The following is a 16,843-nucleotide window of genomic DNA, read 5'->3' as shown; positions in this document are numbered from 1 at the left end:
TTAGAGTATGCCATAAAATCATCTGGTCCACATTTGTATAAACCTATCATTTAAATATTAAGTATTCATCCATATTCTTCACTAGCCTGCATCATTAAATCCATACTATTTGGTACCTGTATTAATTTTAATCAAATATAAATGCAAAGTACTTTCCTTTTAAAACAATGGTCATCCACAATATCCAGAAAATACTTTATCTATTTTAAATTGTCAATTAAAAACAAATACAAGATATGAAAAATTCTCCTACAGAACTAGTTATCCCTAATAATATGTACACATGAACACAAATATCTAAGACATATTTTGTAATCTCATTTAAACAGATACATACACACACACACACACACACACACACACACACACACACACCCCAAGGCAATGCCACCACAAAAAAGCAGGAGCCTGGGCAAACTTTTCAGAGTCCTCCTCTTCCTCCAGAAGGATCTGAGACTTCTTCAACAATGTTCCTTAAGAGACTCTGGCCTTGTTCCAAACTTCCCCAGGGTCTCCTGGTCAGATAAACAGGACTGGGATATGACCAGGGCCAGCAAGTTCCACTAGGATAGTTCTGTTTACAGGAGCTCAGACACAATCAGATTGTTTCAAGTCCTTTAAAGTGATTTGGCACAAATAGCCCAGATATCTCCTCCTAACATTTACAACTTTCTAAGTAGCTGCTCAAGGCCAGAAATTGATGGAAATCAAATCAGAACATGAAAGCACCATTATTCTATGGCCTGGTAGCAATTACAGATTCATCTCCTTCAGAGATTTCCATTTATTTCGACTATTCATCAGAATGGGTAAGATTATACCATGAAATTATTAGAAATACAATTTTCTACCCATTCCCATTCACTGACGGAGACAAACAAGGATAAGTGAAAGTCTTCAAGTGAGTATAGGACATATAGTACATTTCACCTGAAGAAGAGACATGATTGATGTAAGAGCCATTGCAAAGTTTCCCCAGTGCCACTGGGCCCTCATCTCCCAAAGCATGACTCATCCTTGGTAAAGGTCTCTGTTGGTCCTGGTTGGTTCTGACGCAGGAATTTGGTCCCGAGCTTAGTTTCTGTTTTTGCTCTGGAAAACACTGTCACATCCCATAGTGTCCTTTGCCTGGGGTCTTTTAGATATAGAGCTACCAAATTAATTCCCTTCCACAACTACAGGCTTCTTCTAAGAATCACATTTGGTGCAGGAAAGAAAAAAAGATCAAGCAAAATTCTTTGCTGATATAATGTCCTGAATTATACCATTATATCCTCTCTTAATCTCTTAGATTTACTTTGAAAGGAACTAAGTGTGTGTACAAGTGACTCCCAAGCCTGTGGTCTTCAATCATTTTGCCCCAGAATGAACTTTGGAAACTGTACTTCCTTACACATTGACTACTAAACTGTATAAGTTTGATAGTTGCAAATATGTAATTTCTGGCATATTGTATATTGTGTTATACGTGCATTAAATATATCATTGTCAAAACATTGGCACTTCGGCTCATTCAGTTTACGGAAAATGGCCACTATATAACTGGCCAGTCCTCACTATCAGACAAGGTGTGACCTCATTTGAATTTGAAAGGGAATAGAATATGCCACCCCAAAATATGCCATTTGGCATATTGTTTATTTTGAATTAAAGTAACTTAAGAAACAGCCGGTACAAGATGGACACTCTGACCTCCTTTGTCCCCGACAGCAGGAAATAAATCTCCCATTCAAAAGTCACCCTCCCCGTACCAGGAGGATAGCAGGCATCCTTATTATCAGAGATAGTGAGTTTAGGGCTGAGAAGGCTATATAAACAAACCTTGTTACTTCTTCACTAATATGCCACCCAAGCCCAAATGCTTTGTCTTGTCAGTTCTTCACAAATGGATTGTTTCCTTGTCTAAAAGGTATAAAAGCTGCCTGCTTAGGTTACTTCTTTGAGTGTCATATTTTTTTCAATAAATTTATTTATTTATCTTTTTTATTTTTGACTGCATTGGGTCTTCATTGCTGCACACAGGCTTTCTCTAGTTGCTCCAAGTGGGAGCTACTCTTTGTTGTGGTGGCTTCTCTTGTTGCAGAGCACAGGCTCTAGGCAAGCAGGCTTCATTAGTTGTGGCACATGGGCTCAGTAGCTGTGGCTCGCAAGCTCTAGAGCACAGGCTCAGTAGTTGTGGTGCATGGGCTTAGCTGCTCCACGGCATGTGGGATCTTCCTGGACTAGGGATCAAACCTGTGTCCCCTGCATGGTGAGGCAGATTCTTAACCACTGCGCCACCAGGGAAGTCTCAAGTGTTATATTTTTATGGGCTCACATATGTACGAAATTAAATGTTTTTCTGCTGTTAATCTGCCTTATGTCAATTTAATTATTAGACCAACCACAGAGCTTAGAAGGTAAGAAGGGAAAAGTTTTTCTTCCCTACAAATTCAAAGCAGTGAGTTGAAAAGCATTCCTGTTACAACCTATTCCTGTCTCCTTCAAAATTCTCTCTCTGGAGCTATGCATTCTGGGTTTTTCCCTTTGTTTGGATTGTTCCCCAAAGATTTTTATAGCATGGAACAGCACACAGAGTAAGAACAGGGATGAGTGAGGTAGTCTTTCTTTTGTAAAGAAGGAGAAGGGAATAGGTAAACAAGGACTTACTGTATAGCATAGGGAACTATATTCAGTATCTTGTAATAAGCTATAATGGAAAAGAATCTGAAAAAGTATGTATATATATATATATACGTATATATATATATATACGTATATATATATATATGTATGTATATATATACATATATATATACATACACACATACACACAGTATATGAATCACTTTGCTATAGACCTGAAACACAATATTGAAAATCAACTATACTTCAATAAGAAATTTTTGAAAAATGATGGAGAGGGGGATTTGCATAAAATGAGTCAGTTAAAGAAGTCCTGAGGAATCCAGTCTCATTTTAGGAGAGCTCATTCTAAATTCAGGGTACATATGAAACTGAGGATTTGCAAAATAATTCCATAAAACTATACCACCATTTGAAAATGAAGATTACCTGTCCCAGAGCATTTCACCTATGTATGCTGAAGGTAGGATAATAGAAATATCTCCAAGATTTCTAAAATTTCCATTTGAGTTAATAGAAGCTGTAACATCTCAGTTCAAAAGAAACAATCTGGGTTCTGAGGTTAAATAGAAATGCTCCATGGCATGAATTTCACAAATCTTTTTTGAATTAAGAGTAAAAAAAACATTAAAGGTTAATTAATCTCAGAATATTTACACTTAAATTTACATACATACTCCGTGATAGTAGAGCTGTTTGATGCAGTAAGGTTCAGTTGGAACAGCTAATATAATACTTATTGAATGTGATTAAACTTTGAGCTTAGTTGCCGGTTATGATTTCTCACAATTTCTTTTATTTATTTATTTGTTTGTTTATTTATATATTTTTGGCCATGCCACTTGGCTTACGGGATCTCAGTTCCCCGACCAGTGATTGAACCTGGGCCACAGCAGTGAAAGCGCTGAGTCCTAACCACTAGACCACCAGGGAACTCCCACAATTTGCTTTTTAAGGTCACAATTTTTGGTCACCAAGAACTGTTACATCAGTTTTAATAATAACACTGTCATATTAAAAACTTTATTCCACAGTGTCAAAATTAAATTTAAAACTGCAAGTGTCTTCAGGAAGAAAAAGATTCAGAGAGAAGAAGAAAGGGAATAAAATACAAGCATTCAAAAGAAAAATTATGGATAAAAAAATTCAAAACCCAGAGGTGGACTCAACACAATTCTGCCAAATTACCAAATTCCTGTCCTTGTTATTTGAAATTTTTTATTTTGGCATGATTTCTAAATACCAATTTTCTTCACATTTTAGAAAGGACATAAAAATCTGAAGTAATAGTGAAGAAAGGGAAGTTAGAGACTGTGTCCTTTGAAGTCCTTTACTATACGGGAGAGTTTTGCTCAGTAGAATTCCAGATTATAATCTAGACTATAATCTATAAACATTGTTTTCTGCAATCCAAAGTAGACTCTCCAAAACCTAAATACGCTATTTTTATTTATTAATATATGACTGATTTTGTCCCAGGGTTTGAACCACAAATGTACTGACTACTTTAAAATAATAAATAAACAGGTATGGAGTTAGGGTTATGGTAATCTACATTACTCCTTTTGAATAGAAATGCTAGTATACCACTGCTGGTATCTACTTCACACCTAGTTCTTTGAGGCCAATTTGGGAAAATAAGTAGTCACAAGGAGGAAGACAGCAGAGAAAGTTGTTCTTCCTTTTCTTGAAAAAAAGAAAAAGTATGACTTGAACTGCTCACTGAAATATTTAACACTATAATCAGCTTCATAATTTTTAATAGTTTTATAGTTGGTTTTATGTAAAAGTATCTCATAGGTTTTTATGAATAAAGATTAAAATTCTACCTCTATGATTTACTCATCATTCTTACAAGTTTGCATCCCAATGCTTGCTTCGGCAGCACATATACTAAAACTGGAATGATACAGAGAAGATTAGCATGGCCCCGGTGCAAGGATGACACACAAATTCGTGAAGCATTCCATATTTTTGTGGGATAGGAGGGTGGGAGGGAGAAGCAAGAGGGAGGAGATATGGGGGTATATGTATACGTATAACTGATTCACTTTGTTATAAAGCAGAAACTAACACACTATTGTAAAGCAATTATACTCCAATAAAAATGTTAAAAATTTTTTTTCATCCTAAATTCAAGACAATTACATTTGTCTCCTTTTAGTTCTTTCCCGTATACATAATTGTTTAATGTCCATCACTGAGTCTGAACATCATTATTACTACTACATCTGAGCCCACTACTTCAAAGAAGTAACAAAGTTGTTTTTGTAAAGTACCTGATAATCCACAAAAGACTAATAAATTAAGTATTGTTTGTCTAACATAAGCATTACTTACACTAAGCACAGATAGATAGTTATTTGCAAAGTTGTTTTAAAGGGCATTTCTGGACACTAAAAAAGTATCAAAAATGAAATTTTGTTACCTCAAAATACAATTATAGGTTCAACTTAAGTCTTTAAATGCTGACGATGTAAGTCCTAGAATATACTGTCAGTAAAACAAAAATCACTTTATAATACACTTAAAATAATTTCAACAATCTATTTCACTTTCCTAAAAAAATACAGTAAATTGTTAATCTGCTCCCCTTAGGGGGCTGTTTCTATATGAAAAATGACAAACATCAGAAAGGTGCAATCACAACAGAGTGAGGTAAAATTGTACATTTCTAATTTGCATCCTAAATCTGAATCATCAACCTCGAGAGGGGTTACTGGCAATTGGCATGACAAAGGCCTACACCTTAGAGGAAATTACTGAAGACAAGGTTTGGGGCTAATTTAAATAATGTAACTGATATTACTGGATCCACAAGAAGAGAGAATTCCATGGGTCACGGTACAAGACACACTGTTCCATTTAACTATGCATTATGGGAACTTCAAAGACAGCTACTACCTTAGAAACTTACAATAGAGGAGAGGAAGTAAGCAAAAATACTACAAGTGTAAAGATTCACATAATACAAAAAATACAGTGGAGGGCTTCCCTGGTGGCGCAGTGGTTGAGAGTCTGCCTGCCAATGCAGGGGACATGGGTTCGTGCCCCGGTCCAGGAAGATCCCACATGCCACGGAGCAGCTAGGCCCGTGAGCCATAGCCACTGAGCTTGCACGTCCAGAGCCTGTGCTCCGCAACGGGAGAGGCCACAACAGTGAGAGGTCCGCGTACCGCAAAAAAAAAAAAAAAAAAAAAAAAAATACAGTGGAGGGACTTCCCTGCTGGTCCAGTGGGTAAGACTCCATGCTCCCAATGCAGGGGCCCTGGGTTTGATCCCTGGTTGGGGAACTAGATCCCGCATCCATGCTGCAAGTAAGAAGTCTGCATGCCACAACTAAGAGCCCACATGCCGCAACTAAAAGATCCCATGTGCCGCAACCAAGACCTGGCGCAGCCTAAATAAATAATTTTTTTAAAAAAATACAATGGAGAAGAGGGATAGGTAGGATTTGAGGAGAAAATGGAATTTCTATGGACAAAGTCACGGAGAATCAAGAATGGGGTAGAACTCAGGATGAGTCAAAGGAAGAGGGAAAAAAGTTTAAAAGAGCTTAAAGATTAGAAGGTTACAGGTGGCCCTGTGCCCAACTTTTCATAGGCTGGGAAGCAAGCTTGAGAAACTTGATGTTGTCTTGGGCAGAGTGCGTATAGCAACAGATCAAAGAAAAAGAGGAAGAAAACGTGCTCTCAGCTGCCGGGGGATCTCGCTGAGTTGCTTTTGTCTTGCGGGCTTCTGTTGGGATTGGTGTTTCCTCCCGGAAGACAGCTGCGTGGGCTTTGAGGAGGCTCACTCCCTGCCGGATGGGTGATGGAAGTCTAAACATGAGGAAGGATCTTGGTGCTCTGGCTGGGTGTCAGGCCTGAACATCTGAGGTGGGAGAGCCGAGTTCAGGACATTGGACCACCAGAGACCTACCAGCCCCACATAATATCAATCGGTGAGAGCTCTCAGAGATCTCCGTCTCAACACTAAGACCCAGCTCCACTCAACAACCAGCAACCTCCAGTGCTGGACACCCCATGCCAAACAAATAGCAAGACAGGAACACAACCCCACCCATTAGCAGAGAGACTGCCTAAAATCATAACAAGGTCACAGACACCCCAAAACACACCACCAGATGCAGCCCTGCCCAACTGAAAGAAAAGATCCAGCCTCATCCACCAGAACACAGGCACTAGTTCCCTCCACCAGGAAGCCTACACAACCCACTGAACCAAACTTACGCACTGGAAGCAGACACCAAAAACAACAGGGAACTGCGAACCTGCACTTGCAAAAAGGAGACCCCAAACACAATAAGTTAAGCAAAATGAGACGAGAGAAAAATATGCAGCAGATGAAGGAGCAAGGTAAAAACCCACCAGACCAAACAAATGAAGAGGAAATACGCAGTCTACCTGAAAAAGAATTCAGTTATGATAGTAAAGATGACCCAAAATTTTGGAAACAGAATGGAGAAAATACAAGAAACGTTTAACAAGGACCTAAAAGAACTAAAGAGGAAACAAACAATGAAGAATAACACAATAAATGAAATTAAAAATTCTCTAGAAGGAATCAATAGCAAAATAACTGAGGCAGAAGAACGGATAAGCGACCTGCAAGATAAAATAGTGGAAATAATTACTGCAGAGCAAAGAAAAAAGAATGAAAAAAATTGAGGACACTCTCAGAGACCTCTGGGACAACATTAAACACACCAACATTTGAATTATAGGGGTCCCAGAAGAAGAGAAAAAGAAAGGGACTGAGAAAATATTTGAAGAGATTATAGTTGAAAACTTCCCTAATATGGGAAAGGAAATAATCCAGTCCAGGAAGCACAGAGAGTCCCATACAGGAAAAACCCAAAGAGAAACAGGCCCAGACACATATTAATCAAACTCTCAAAAATTAAATACAAAGAAAAAATATAAAAAGCAGCAAGGGAAAAGCAACAAATAACATACAAGGGAATCCCCATAAGGTTAACAGCTGATCTTTCAGCAGAAACTCTGCAAGCCAGAAGGGAGTGGCAGGACATATTTAAAGTGCTGAAAGGGAAAAAACTACAACCAAGATTACTCTACCCAGCAAGGATCTCATTCAGAGTCGATGGAGAAATTAAAACCTTTACAGACAAGCAAAAGCTAAGAAAATTCAGCACCACCAAACCAGCTTTACAACGAATGCTAAAGGTACTTCTCTAAGTGAGAAACACAAGAGAAGAAAAAGACCTACAATAACAAACCCAAAACAATTAAGAAAATGGTAATAGGAACATACATATCGATAATTACCTTGAATGTAAATGGAGTAAATGCTCCAACCAAAAGACATAGACAGGCTGAATGGATACAAAAACAGGACCCATATATGTGCCGTCTACAAGAGACCCACTTCAGACCTAGGGACACATACAGACTGAAAGTGAGGGGATGGAAAAAGATATTTCATGCAAATGGAAATCAAAAGAAAGCTGGAGTAGCAATTCTCATATCAGACAAAATAGACTTTAAAATAAAGACTATTACAAGAGACAAAGAAGGACACTACATAATGATCAAGGGATCAATCCAAGAAGAAAATATAACAATTGGAAAGATTTATGCACCCAACATAGGTGTACCTCAATACATAAGGCAAATGTAACAGCCATAAATGGGGAAATCGACAGTAACACAATCATAGTAGGGGACTTTAACACCCCACTTTCACCAATGGACAGATCATCCAAAATGAAAATAAATAAGGAAACACAAGCTTTAAATGATACATTAAACAAGATGTACTTAATTGATATTTAGAGGACATTCCATCCAAAACCAACAGAATACACTTTCTTCTCAAGTGCTCATGGAACTTTCTCCAGGATAGATCATATCTTGGGCCACAAATCAAGCCTTGGTAAATTTAAGAAAATTGAAATCATATCAAGTATCTTTGCCAGCCACAACGCTATGAGACTAGATATCAATTAGAGGAAAAAATCTGTAAGAAATACAAACGAATGGAGGCTAAACAATACGCTACTAAATAACCAAGAGATCACTGAAGAAATCAAACAGGAAATCAAAAAATACCTAGAAACAAATGACAGTGAAAACACGACTACCCAAAACCTATGGGATACAGCAAAAGCAGTTCTAAGAGGGAAGTTTATAGCAATACAGTCCTACCTCAAGAAACCAGAAAAATCTCAAATAAACAACCTACACTTACACCTAAAGCGATGAGAGGAAGAAGAACAAAAAAAATCCAAAGTTAGCAGAAGGAAAGAAATCATAAAGATCAGATCAGAAATAAATGAAAAAGAAATGAAGAAAACGATAGCAAAGATCAGTAAAGCTAAAAGTTGGTTCTTTGAAAACATAAACAAAATTGATAAACCATTAGCTAGACTCATCAAGAAAAAAAGGGAGAAGACTCAAATCAACAGAAGTAGAAATGAAAAGGAGAAGTAACAACTGACACTGCAGAAATACAAGGGATCATGAGAGATTACTACAAGCAGCTATATGCCAATAAAATGGACAACCTGGAGGAAATGGACAAATTCTTAGAAAAGCACAACCTTCCAAGACTGAATCAGGAAGAAATAGAAAATATAAACAGACCAATCACAAGCACTGAAATTGAAACTGTGATTAAAAATCTTCCAACAAACAAAAGCTCAGGACCAGATGGCTTCAGAGGCAAATTCTATCAAACATTTAGAGAAGAGCTAACACCTACCCTTCCCAAACTCTTCCAAAATATAGCAGAGGGAGGAACACTCCCAAACTCATTCTACAAGGCCACCATCACCCTGATACCAAAACTAGACAAGGATGTCACCAAAAAAGAAAACTACAGGCCAATATCACTGATGAACATAGATGCAAAACTCTTCAACAAAATACTAGCAAACAAAATCCAGCAGCACATTAAAAGGATCATACATCATGATGAAGTGGGTTTTGTCCCAGGAATGCAAGGATTCTTCAATATATGTAAATCAATCAATGTGATACACCATATTAACAAATTGAGGAGAAAAACCATATGAGCATCTCAATAGATGCAGAAAAAGCTTTTGACAAAATTCAACACCGACTTATGATAAAAAAAAAAAAAACCTCCAGAAAGTAGGCATAGAGGGAACTTACCTCAACATAATAAAGGTCATATATGACAAACCCACAGCCAACATTATTCTCAATGGTGAAAAACTGAAACCATTTCCACTAAGATCAGGAACATGACAAGGTTGCCCACTCTCATCAATATTATTCAACATAGTTTTGGAAGTTTTAGCCACAGCAATCAGAGACGAAAAAGAAATAATAGGAATCCAAATCAGAAAAGAAGAAGTATAATTGTCACTGTTTGCAGATGACATGATACTATACACAGAGAATCCTAAAGATGCTACCAGAAAAACAGTAGAGCTAATCAATGAATTTGGTAAAGTAGCAGGATACAAAATTAATGCACAGAAATCTCTTGCATCCTTATACACTAATGATGAAAAATCTGAAAGAGAAATTAAGGAAACACTCCCATTTACCACTGCAACAACAAGAATAAAATACCTAGGGATAAACCTACCTAAGGAGACAAAAGACCTGTAGGCAGAAGACTATAAGAGAGTGATGAATTAAAGACGATACAAACAGATGGAGAGATATACTATGTTCTTGGATTGGAAGGATCAACATTGTGAAAATGACTATACTACCCAAAGCAATCTACAGATTCAGTGCAATCCCTATCAAACTACCAATGGCATTTTTCACAGAACTAGAACAAAAAATTTCACAATTTGTATGGAAACACAAAAGACAAAATAGCCAATGCAATCCTGAGAAAGAAAAACAGAGCTGGAGGAATTAGGATCTGTGACTTCACACTATACTACAAAGCTACAGTAATCAAGACAGTATGGTACTCGCACAAAAACAGAAATATAGATCAATGGAACAGGATAGAAAGCCCAGAGATAAACCCACACACATATGGTCACCTTATCTTTGATAAAGGAGGCAAGGATATACAATGGAGAAAAGACAGCCTCTTCAATAAGTGGTGCTGGGAAAACTGTACAGCTACATGTAAAAGAATGAAATTAGAACACTCCCTAACACCATACACAAAAATAAACTCAAAATGGATTAAAGACCTAAATGTAAGGTCAGATACTATGAAACTCTTAGAGGAAAACATAGGCAGAACACTCTATGACATAAATCACAGCAAGATCCTTTTTGACCCACCTCCTAGAGAAATGGAAATAAAAACAAAAATAAACAAATGGGACCTAATGAAACTTAAAAGCTTTTGCACAGCAAAGGAAACCATAAACAAGACGAAAGGACAACCTTTAGAATGGGAGAAAATATTTGCAAACGAATCAATGGACAAAGGATTAATCTCCAAAATTTACAAGCAGCTCATGCAGCTCAATATCAAAAAAACAAACAACCCAATCCAAAAATAAGCACAAGACCTAAATAGACATTTCTCCAAAGAAGATATACAGATTGCCAACAAACACATGAAAGGATGCTCAACATCACTAATCATTAGAGAAATGCAAATCAAAACTACAATGAGGTATCACCTCACACAGGTCAGAATGGCCATCATCAAAAAAATCTATAGGGGCTTCCCTGGTGGCGCAGTGGTTGGGAGTCCGCTTGCCAATGCAGGGGACACGGGTTCGTGCCCCAGTCCACGAAGATCCCACATGCCCCGGAGCGACTGGGCCCGTGAGCCACAATTACTGAGCCTGCGCGTCTGGAGCCTATGCTCCGCAACAAGAGAGGCCGCGGTAGTGAGAGGCCCGCGCACCGTGATGAAGAGTGGCCCCCGCTTGCCACAACTAGAGAAAGCCCTCGCACAGAAACGAAGACCCAACACAGCCATAAATAAATAAATAAATAAAATTCTTTAAAAAAAAAATCTACAAACAATAAAGGCTGGAGAGGGTGTGGAGAAAAGGGAACCCTCTTGCACTGTTGGTAGGAATGTAAATTGATACAGCCACTCTGGAGAACATCTTAAAGAACTAAAAATAGAATTTCCATATGACCCAGCAATCCCAATACTGGGCATACACCCTGAGAAAACCATAATTCAAAGAGACTCATGTACCACAATGTTCACTGCAGCACTATTTACAATAGCCAGGACATGGAAGCAACCTAAGTGTCCACTGACAGATGACTGGATAAAGAAGATGTGACACATATATACAATGGAATATTACCCAGCCATAAAAAGAAACAAAATTGCATTATTTGTAGTGAGGTGGATGGACCTAGAGTCTGTCATACAGAGTGAAGTAAGTCAGAAAGAGAAAAACAAATACCGTATGCTAACATATGTATACGGAATCTAAAAAAAAAAAAAAGTTCTTAAGAACCTAGGGGCAGGACAGGAATAAAGACGCAGACGCAGACGCAGAGAATGGACTTGAAAACACCGGGAGGAGGAAGGGTAAGCTGGGACGAAGTGAGAGAGTGGCATGGACATATATACTACCAAATGTAAAATAGATAGCTAGTGGGAAGCAGCCGCATGGCACAGGGAGATCAGCTTGGTGCTTTGTGCCCACCTAGAGGGGTGGGATAGGGAGGGTGGGAGGGAGACACAAGAGGGAGGAGATATGGGGATATATGTATATGTATAGCTGATTCACTTTGTTATTCAGCAGAAACGGACACAATGTAAAGCAATTATACTCCCATAAAGATGTAAAAAAATAAAATAAAAGGTTAAAGGTGGCATGCCACAACGCCAAAACAACCTCCCACCCCATATCACCCCCCCACCCCTCGCTCAGGCACAACTTGGCCAAGAGATCCTGGAGGCAAGAGGTTAATCAACGCTATCAGATTTTATAGCCTCAGGTCATTACTCTTCCATTACTCTTCCGGATGGAAAGCATCCCCAGTGGGGATGAAGAGATTTCCCCCAGGGCACCACGATCTCACTCATCTCCCCGCGCCGGTGCCCGGGACACCTGTCCGCACCTCCTTCACCAACCGCTCCCTGCTCCGCGGCACTGCAGACACGAAGCCCTCGCAGGGCCGCCCCCAGTCCCCGGGAAACCAAGCTCTCCGTTCCCCGAGGCTCCCTCCCACCCCGCCCAAGCAGCCAGGGCTCCCAGCGCGCCACCCGCCGTTACCCAGCTAACCGTTGTGCGCGGGTCGCGGCGCCTCGTGAGGCTGACGTGACGTGACGGGGCGACTCGGGGAGGAGCTCCTCTCCGCGCCAGGCGCCCCCCACGCCGTGGGAGTTCGCCAGACACTGTGGGGAGGGGTGGGCGCCACCTCCTTATACCACGCCGCGGGGGCCGGAGCATGCACGCAGGGGGCGGAGTTGGCCCTACGGGCTCCCGCCCCCTCCGCCCGCCCTCACAGCGCTGACTTCGGTGTAGTTCCCCCTCGGCCGCCGGCGTCGGCTCCCGGTCCCGCTGGGTGTTCCCCCGCAACGTCGCGTACACCACCACGCGTGCGGGACGCCAATGTCGGCCTCACCCTCAGTCTCTGGCGGAGAAAAGGGGAAACCGCTAAGGACGGATGGGGCGTGCCCCCCCGGCTTCTGACTCAGGTGTGGGGGGGAGATGGGCGCGCGGAAGAGCGGGGAAGTGACTGGAAGTGGGGGACTGGGCGGGGTTTGAGTGGACGCGGGTGCACCTCCGATCCGGGAAGAGGCCGTGGGCTAGAGGTTAAGAGCGTGGGCTGTGGGCTCGCTGCTTGAGTTCCGTGACCTCGGGGAAGTTACTCCACCCCTCAGGGCCTGTTTCCTGCTCCCTAAAATAACAACAGTAGTAGAAGCGACCTCATTTAGGAGATTTCCATGGTCTTTGAGGTACACAGAAGTCGGGAAAGAAGAGCTGGTAAGAGGATGGAAAGATTGGTCCAAGAGGGGGAGTGTGTGTGTGTGTGTGTGTGTGTGTGTGTGTGTGTGTGTGTGTGTGTGTGTGTGTGTGTGTGTGTGTGTGTGAAAGATGGAGAAATGAAGATTGCAGAGAGGCCAAATTTTTGTGGACACTGAATGTTTGGGACAGGATGTAATTATGGTTTTGGGGGAATTGATTATATACTAAACACTTCACCTGAATCCTCATGACCCTGTGGAGTAGGTACTATTGACAGTTTACAAATAAAGGACCTGAGGTTCAGAGGGGTTGAGTAACTTTACAGAGGCCACTGACCTAGTAGTGGCCAACATTTGAAGTCAGACTTCAGAGCCTGGTTTTTGTCATAAGAGCCATGGTTCTTGAGCAAGTCCAGATACCAAAGTGTATCTGTTAAAGTGATTAAATAATCTTGATTTGAGAAATACCAAAAAAGTATGTTAAGGCCCTTGCCTTCAAAGAATTTACAAGTTCTCTGGGGCAACTGAGATACAAATCAGCCCACATTTCTTGAGCATTTGCTCATGCCAGGACCTGTCCTACCACTCCACCTTTTGTCTCACACACACACTTCATTCCCACAACACTTAAGGGTAGGCCTTATAGTTTCTGTTTTGCAAATGAATAACCTGAGGTTAAGGAGGAGTGGGGTTTGTGGGGTCAGGCCTTGCGCCCTCCTCTCAACCATTCTGCCTGTTTCACAGCAAAGTTTTCAGTAACAGTTCAATATTTAGTAGAAGACATTGCAGAATCTATGGTCAAGTACTGCTTGTGAGCAGTAATTGTTTTTTACCTTTGTAAATGGAGAGAAGAAAGGCACTTAAGGTCACTGGAGTGGCCAGGACTTAGATCAGCAGTGCTTCAGGATTGTTAGTGTCAGCAGCATTCAGAGTAGATGGTAGATAGTTGAGTTAGGGAGACAGTGGGAGACTGTGGCTCGGGTGTAAATTTATAAGGGCCTGTACTATGGAATGGCAGTGCGAAGAGGTAGATAAGAGATTCCCAGGAAACTTCTCAAAGAAGGCACCTCAGGAAACTTCTCAAAGAAGGCACTTAAAGCAACAGTATAGTGGGTTCAGAATATGGACTCAGGAGCCAGACTGCCCAGTTTCCAACAAAGTACCTAATTAAGGTTGCTAGGGGAATAAAATTAGTGTTTGTGAAGCACTTGGAACAGAGTGTAGCATATAGCAAGTGCTCAATAAGTATTTTTAAAAATGAATAAATAGGAAATTAAGGAAATAATTTCATTTACAATAGCATCCAAAAGAATAAAAACACCTAGGGATAGGTTTAACTAAGGAGGTTGCAAAGATTTTAGGCAACTCTATTTTCTGAAGAAACACTGCCCACGAAACTGCCCTTACTTCAGACACTGTCTGCAAGATTGGGGGTCTCCAGGGTCACCCTCACTTCACACCATCTGGCCACAAATTTGGGGGTTCTCATAACCTTACTTAGGATCAATAATTTGCTAGAAAGGCTCACAGAACACCCTGAAAGCTGTTATATTCACAGTCACATTTATTACAGAAAAAGGATACATTGAAATCAAGCAAGGGAAGAGTAGCATAGGGCAGAATCTGGGAGGGGTCCAAACTCACAGTTCTGGTTGTCCTCTCCAGGTGAGGTCCTGAGGGGAGTTATCTCCTCTCAGCTATGATGTGTGACAATGCTCTAAGAGTATTGCCAACCTAGGATATCACTCAAGCCCTGGTATCCATTGCTTTGTGAGGCTTCATTACTTGGCATGAATCATAGTCCATGTGATCAAACTAAAATCTCCAGTCACCTGCCTCCCTGAAGTTTGGGCTGTTACCATGTGACACAAAGCCCTAACTCTCCAATCACATTGTTGGTCTTTCTGACATTGCCAGCCCTACCCTGAGTCATTTCATTAGCCTGAACTGAGAAGAGGCCCACCCTTAGACACCTCATTAGCATAAACTGTCAGAGTTGGTCTGATGGACCCACTATGAATTACAGAGACACTCCTATCACTTGGGAAATTGCAAGGGTGTGGCAGTCATCTCCCAGGAACTGGGACAAAGGCCAGACCTCTCTTTAGACAAGACCAGATTCCTTACTACACAAAAGTAGAAGACACACTGAAAACTGTAAAATGTTGCTGAAAGATACTAAAGACCTAAATAAGTGGAAAAACATCCATGTTCACGTATTGGAAGACTTAATATTGTTAAGATGGCAACACTACCCAGCGTGATCTACAGATTCAATGTAATACCTATTAAAATTGCAATAGCCCTTTTGGGAAAAGTGGTAAACTCATGGAATTGTGCAGGACGTTGAATACTTAAAACAATATTGAAGAAGAACAAAGTTGGAGGACTCACATTTCCTTATTACAAAACTTATTACAAAGCTACAGTGATCAAAACAGTGTGGTACTAGCATAGGGATAGCTGTATAGACCAAGAGAATAGAAAGTCCAGAAACAAATGTACAAATCTATGGCCAATTGATTTTTGAAAAGAATGCCAAGACCATTCAATGGGAAAAGAAATGTCTCTTCAACAAGTGGTGCTGGGACACCTGAATATTCATATGCAAAAGAATGAAGTTGCACCCTTACCTTATGCCATATACAAACATAAACTCAAAATGGATTAACCAATAACCTAAATGTAAGAACTAAACTATAAAACTCTTAGAAGAAAAGATGAGGGGTAAATCTTAATGACCTTGGATTTGGCAATGGATTTTTAGATACAATACCAAAAGAAGAGCAACAAAAGGAAAAGATAAATTGGGTTTCATCAAAATGAGAAGCTTTTGTGCATCAAAGGACGATATCAAGAAAGTGAAAAGACAACCTACACAATGGGAGAAAATATTTGCAAATCAGGGTCTAATGTCCAGAATATGTAAAGAACTCTTACAACTCAACAACCAAAAGACAACCCAATTAAAAAATGAGCAAAGGATTTGAATAGGTGTTTTCCAAAAACAATGTGTAAGTGACCAACAAGCACATGACAAGGTACTCAACTTTATTAGTCATTAGAGAAACGCAAATCAGAAACACAAGGTGCCACTCTATGCCCACCAGGATGGCTATAATAATAATTTTTTAAGGAAAGTATGTATTGGCAAGAATGGGGAGAAATTTGAAAACTTGCACATTGTTCATTGGGGTATAAAATGGTATAGCCACTGTGGAACAGTTTGGAAGTTCCTCAAAAGTTAAACATAAGATTACAACAAGACCCAGCAATTCTAAGTATATACCCCCAAAATTGAAAACAGGTATTCAAACAAATACTTGTACAGGAGTTTCATAGCACTATTCACAATAGCCAAAAG

General features: G+C 40.1%; 1 protein-coding gene across 1 annotated transcript in view; it reads right to left on the bottom strand.

The window, feature by feature from the left end:
- LOC308612143 (monocarboxylate transporter 1-like) overlaps positions 1–12,829 on the bottom strand; it is a 38,077-nt gene extending 25,248 nt beyond the window's left edge. The window contains exon 1 of the mRNA XM_081224442.1: positions 12,794–12,829. The gene's annotated coding sequence lies outside the window, so the exon portion shown is untranslated. The remainder of the gene's footprint in view (positions 1–12,793) is intronic.
- Between the last annotated feature and the right edge of the window lie 4,014 nt (positions 12,830–16,843).

Source organism: Mesoplodon bidens (assembly GCF_964165515.1).
Source record: "Mesoplodon bidens genome assembly, chromosome: 2".
NCBI lineage: Eukaryota > Metazoa > Chordata > Mammalia > Artiodactyla > Ziphiidae > Mesoplodon > Mesoplodon bidens.
This window is presented reverse-complemented; position numbering and strand designations above follow the sequence as displayed.